This window comes from Tursiops truncatus, chromosome 5 (genome assembly GCF_011762595.2).
Source record: "Tursiops truncatus isolate mTurTru1 chromosome 5, mTurTru1.mat.Y, whole genome shotgun sequence".
NCBI lineage: Eukaryota > Metazoa > Chordata > Mammalia > Artiodactyla > Delphinidae > Tursiops > Tursiops truncatus.
Genome location: NC_047038.1, coordinates 56,071,644 through 56,078,347, shown reverse-complemented (window position 1 = coordinate 56,078,347; position 6,704 = coordinate 56,071,644).

The window sequence follows — 6,704 nt, the reverse complement described above, 5'->3', positions numbered from 1 at the left end:
GCTACCAAATCAGAAATGTGTGGGTAAGGCCCAGGGATCTGTGGATTAAGAAGCCCCTCAGGTGATTTTGATGCTTGCTAAAAATTTAAGGCCAACTCTTTATGCTTGTCACTAATTCATATTAGAGTAATGTTAATTGACCATGACATAATTTGATGACTAAAGCCCACATCTGGGGACAAAAGCTGCGTAGTATCCCCCACACTGTCAGATAAGACACCAGCTGTTGGTGTCTGTCACTTAGGCTTGCTGACAGGTACCAAAGAGGAGAAAAGTCACATGCCACCAAGTTATTTTTCTGTTGCTATAGGAAGTGGCCTGTGTGGGAGATCACCTGTTGCAGAAGTGCATTGTTCCCAAGGGAAGATTGTCCCTCCCTTCTTCAACTAATGCGGATTGAGGAGATTAAGGGTAATTTACTCTCCAAAGCTAAAAGTGGGAACTTCAAGTAAAGTTACCAATTCCAAAACTCTCACTCCTCCACCAATAGCAGGATTGATGTTGACCTGTCAACTGATATTTGCAATCAGAATGCCGAAGGAGACCATGACAGATGCTGCTTAGAAGGAAAGTTACAGGAGTCTTCCATAGATGATATGAACACCTTCAAAAACGCTTAGGCTTTGAGCTATCTTGCCCGTTTCACACACCCCAGTGGCATTTGTCTAGAACATTCTTCCACAAGAGGGCCATTCATTAATATGGTGGACACCTGGCATTGGAGGATAAGGAAGAGAGGAAAGGGCCAAAGAAAATGATCAGGGAAGGTTCAATCCCTGCCCACTAAAGGCCCACACTCTATAAAACTAACTGTTAGGAACTGAATGTTTTTGTCCCTCCCAAATTCATATGTTGAAGTTCTAACCCCCAAGGCGATGATATTTGGAGATGGAGACTTCGGGACGTACTTAGAGGGTACGTCCCAAACAGGGTGATGAGGGTATGGTTCTCATGGTGGGATTAGTGCCCTCATAAAAGGAGACACCAGGCAGCTTGCTCTCTTGCTCTCTCCATGTGCAAGCACTGAAGAAGGGCCACGTGAGCACACAGTGAGAAGGCAGTTCTCTGAAAGCCAGGAAGAGAGCCTTCACCTGAACTCAACCACACTGGCACCCTCATCTTGGACTTCTCACCTCCAAAACTGTAAGAAAATAAATTTCACTTATTCAAACAACTTACATGTGAAAGTGAAGAAACAGCAATTATTTGACTGGACTAAGGTCACAAACTAAGGACAGGTAATTTAACTTGTGTTCTATTAACTTAAAGAAAACTTCCCTAAAAAAAAAAAAGAAAAGAAAACTTCCCTGAGTAAATTTGTTAAGCCACCCAGTCTATGTAATTTTGGTTTTGGCAGCTTGAGCAGAATAATACATTAAATGACTTTTGTTCCTGGTGAATATTCTTGGGCTTCGGGAGAGATGGTATCCCTCTCTTCATCCAATCTGCAGGAACATGGCATTTTTTCAAAGGCAAACTCTTCCTCTCTGGGTCCTATTGGGAATTCCATTGATCTGAGGGCAGTGAGAATGTGCTTGTGGGAAGGGCACTTCTCAGCCAGCCTTGTGGGGAGGTGGCTGGAGGCTTTTTCAATTTATTGAGAGATATAATGACCTTGCATTCTCAGCTCAGCAGCTTTGTTCCCATGTCTAGAACTTGATACTGAAGGACATCCTGTCATCCTCTTTGAAAAATGAGGAGTCTTTTCTCAAAATAGGAGTGCCAAAATTAATTATAATCATATTATAATCCCACATTTACTGAAAGGTAACCATGTGAGAGGCTATGTACTAATACAACATAAATGTCTAATCCTCCCAACCAGTCTGACAATGGGTACCATTAGTGTTAGGTGAATTGTGTCATCCCAGAATTTACATGTTGAAGTCCTAACCCCCAGTACTTCAGAATGTGACTTATATGGCGATAGCATCTTTACAGAGGAAATTAAATTAAAATGAGGTTGTTAAGGTGGGCCCTAATACAATATAATTGGGGACCTTATAAAATGATGAAATTTGGACAGGAACACAGGGAGGACACCGCGTGAAGATGAAGGCAGCGATCAGGGTGATGCTTCTACAAGCCAAGGAACACCGAAGAAGCCAGCAACCCTTTAGCCAGCAGCTAAAGGAGATTCAAGGAACAGATTCTCCCTCCCACTCCTCAGGAAAAAAAAAAATAGCCTTGTCTTCCTTGATTTTGGACTTCTAGCCTCCAGAGCTGAGAAAATCAATTTCTGTTATTTAAGCCACTCAGTGTGTGGTACTTTGTTAATGTGGTCCTGGGAACTAATAGAGGTAACATTACTATTTTATAAATGAGGAAATTGGGTCTAAAAACGCATTAATAGGTGGTGTAGTGGATGGACACTATGGTGGCTCCCATGATCCCCGCCTCCCCATGTTCATTCTCTTGTGATCCTTACCCCTTAAGTGTGGGTGGGACCTATGATTTACTTCTAACCAATCCATTATGGCAAAGGTGATGTGACTTACATGATTGATGATTTGCACTGAATTCTGTTACATAAGATGGTAACATCTGTCTTACTAGAGGACTCTTTTGCTAGCTTCCCGTTGCGGGGCACAGGCTCCGGACGCGCAGGCTCAGCGGCCATGGCTCACGGGCCCAGCCGCTCCACGGCATGTGGGATCTTCCCAGACCGGGGCACGAACCCGTGTCCCCTGCATCGGCAGGCGGACTCTCAACCACTGCGCCACCAGGGAAGCCCTCTTTTGCTAGCTTTAAAGAAGCCAACTAACATGTCATGATCTCCCATATAGAGTGGGACATGTGACAAGGAGCTGAGGGTAGCCTCAGGCTGACAGTAAACAAGAAACTGAGGTGTCTCATTCTGGCAACCTTGAGGAACTGAATACTGCCAGCAACAACAGTTTGGAAGGAGATCCTTCCTCAGGGAAAACTCAGATGAAAACCCAGCCCCGGCTAACACCTTGATTATAACCTTGAGGAGAACCCAACTAGGCCATGCCCAGACCCCTGAATACAGAAACTATGAGATAATAAATGTGTTTTTTCAAGCCACTTTTAAAGTTTATTACTTTTAAGTTTGTGATCATTTTTTTTTCAGCACTAGATAACTAACACAGGTGGTACTGCCTCCTTAAAACTCTATTGTTAAGCAGACAAAGAAAATTCCCATCCAAGTTCTGTTGAATAAAAGACCTGGACATCCCAGATAATTTTTTTTTTTGAAATCAACATTCTGTTTTACAGAGAAAAAGGCACCACACTTAAAGACAATGGTGAATTTAGGATTCTGAATTTAGAGTTAGAAGATTTGATTTTAAGCCCTGTCACTGCTACTTAAGTGACAGTAGGACCTGGGGCAAATTTATTAAAATGTTGTCTTCTCTGCTATAAAATGGGATTAATACTATATGTGAAAGAACCTAGTATAAGGTGTGGCATATACTAGGAATTAATAAATGCTTCTTTTACTTCTCCACCTCCTTTAATTCCCTGACAGAGCCATGTATTCACACACACACACATACACACACACACACACACGGCCTGGGACCTGGGATTAGGTAGGCTAGGACCTTTGAATAAGTCGGGCCATAACTAAGTTAAATTAATTAACAAGTGACACAAGGAGACTGGTATTAGGTCGCATTTTAGTGACAATACAAATTACAACACATTATCATATTATCTTACATAGCTTCATGGCATTATTTCATGAACTTCTACAAATCACTGGTCCGTGAGAAACGTGCACAGCTTACTCTCAGCTGCCATTTTGTTATGGATATAATTTATTTGTATCTATTATTTTTTGCAAATAATACTTTCAATTGACTGGCCTTGTTACCTGAGGGTTATATATTCTATGATGAGTTTGGCATCGTTTTAACCATATAGCAACAGTGGAATAAAATGGATAATTTGGGGCTCAGGGTGGGTAGAGAATAAAGGAACTCTTGCACTGGATACTGAAAACTTAGGGAGTTATTGCCCCAGGAGAGGTGGAGTTATGAGGACATCCCTTACAAATTACCAACTAGAAGGGAAGTAAAAGAATCAACCCGGAATGAGCACCCAGCCTCTGTGAAGAAGATAGCTCACCCAGCATTTCTGTATAGGAAGGAGTTATGATTCTGGTGGGAAATGAATAGGCAGGGAGACTTGTTTTGAAGCTGTGTTGGCATAGTGATTTCTATTAGATCAAAAAGTCTCACCTCTGTACTAAAGAAAGGGTATGGGTAAGAAGTGAAGACCTAGTGTCTAGAAAATCACTCTCTTGACATTTCTTTTATGGGTGTGAAACCTTGAGCAAATCTCAATTCTCTCATTTGTAAAATGAGAATAATAGTGTATAGCTTATCCAGTTGTTGTAAAATAAATCAGTGCACATTAGATACTTGACATGATACATGGTATATAGTAATTACTCGATAAATTGTGTTTTTATAAAAATGTCATATTATTAATCAAGAACCTAAAAAGTAGTAGTTTATCAAATCAGCCACCACTATAGGGATACAGAACTCAATGTAATACTTGGAAAACTTATTTTCTTTCTGAAGAGTTTTATATTTTCTTCTGGATAAAGTTGGCCTTATATAACCAATTTGGTACAAGAAATAATTGCTACTACCTGGTGATGTACAGGGACACTTTGTTTCAATATGAAGCATGTGTTCTGAAAGGTGACAGGGATGTTTACATTTATTTTAGCCAGCCAGAGATATTCTGTCTCTGATTTTGTTCGTGGAATCTGACTGCTTTGTTTTCCATCAAACTGAGGCAGATTTCAAGTTTCCATTTATTTTCAAAGGCTCTTGTACATATTCTTTTCTCTTTTTATACTCATACAAAACGTAATTTCTTGAAAAGTGTGCATGTGCATAATATTGATCTAGAACCGTCCATCACATAAGTGATACTTAGAAGATAAACAAAACACATTAACATTTAAACAGAATTGAGTTTGGCCCCATCATGTTATCTATTTCTGATATAAGGACAGTGAGAAAGAGGCACGGAACAAAAATACCTATTGGGAAACATGATTGAGCCTGCAGTAAAGCTGGATTCCTGTGATGGGGAAATGCTTTATAATGAGGTACGACTGAGTTAAACACCTAGTGCTTCCAATATCAAATTAAATCACCCCTTTTGAACTCAATTTCACTCTTGAAGTAACTGTAGTTTTGTGTTATTTTTTTTACACACAGAGTGAAAGTAAACTTATCAACTATAATTGTGCTAAATTGTTCCTAAGGTAAGGGAAAGCTGGTTTCAAAAAGGCCACATTATCATCTCTTCCGAATTAATAAGGCCACCTTCCATCCTTGTATTTATTCTTCTCCATAAATTAATTTCAATAAATGATTGCATAATGTCTGTTTTACATATTTCCAAGTGTGGGTTACCAATTTATGTCATCCATTCTTCTACTCAGTTTCTTTTAATAGGTAGGTGTCTTAGTCTACCTGAGCTGCTATGACAAAATACCATATACTGGGTAGCTTATATTTCTCATAGTTCTGTAGGCTGGGAAGTCCAAAATGAAGGTCCCAGCAGATTTATTGTCTGGTGAGCGCCTGCTTCCTGATTCATAGAAGGCCATCTTCACTGTGTGTCCTCACATGTCAGAAGAGGCTAGGGAGCTCTTTGGGGTCTCTTATAAGGGCACTAATGCAATTCATGACCTAATCATCTCCCAAAGGCCCTACCTCCTAACACTAGCACATGGTGTGGGGGGAGGGGTTAGGATTTCAGTATATGAATTTAGGGAGTGGGAGACATAACCATTCAGTCCATAACAGTAGGTGATCAAAATTATAATTTAACACAGCAATACTACTATGCATAACGATAGCCAACATCTATTACTTTCTTTATAGCAGGTATCATCCTAGGATTTTTGTATACATTAACTCATTTCATAAGGAAGACCCTTCATATTACTTACCTCTCCAAGGTTAATAAGAACTTCTACTCTCTAAACCTACCCTTGATGCTTCAGCATAATATAAATAAGATCATCTGGCTGCCAAGAATGACACAAGATTCCCTAAGACTACTGTGTTCTTTTCCACCTCTGAGCCTTGGCCTGAGTTTTGCCCTTTGTCTAGAATGCTCTTTTTTATCCTTCCACTTCAATTCTAATCATCTTTTAAGACTGGTTTTAGATATCACTTTCTTTAGGGAGACTTCTTTAACCCAGTAAGACTAGAAAGGGAACCACTTCTTTGGACGCAGAGTGGTGGATACTTCACCCCATCATAGCCCTTACCAGATTGGGAAACTTCTTGTATATGTTATGCTCTTTGATCATAGGGACTACATCCTGTTTATCATATATAGCAAAGTGCCAGGGCACAGTGGGTAGCCAGTACATACTTGGTGAAACAATGAATAATTAGATTAATTATATTTCTAATTCCATTTGGATTACTTTCCAAATAATTCCTGGGTTATAAAACACAACACAGAAAGGAAAGGGAGCGAGTATTGCAGGGCAAGAATATTCAGAGTTACTAATGAACAATTTGGTTTTTTGTCAAAATCCTAGGTAAGTTGAAGAAAGGATAGGGAAATAGATCTCAGAGCTTTAGACAGTTAATTCTAAAGATATTAACTTTAAAATGTTCTTAGTCAGGGTTCTTTTTTTTGCTCTTTAGTTATTGAGGGATTTTCAAGTCCATTTAAAAAGCACTGCCAAAAAC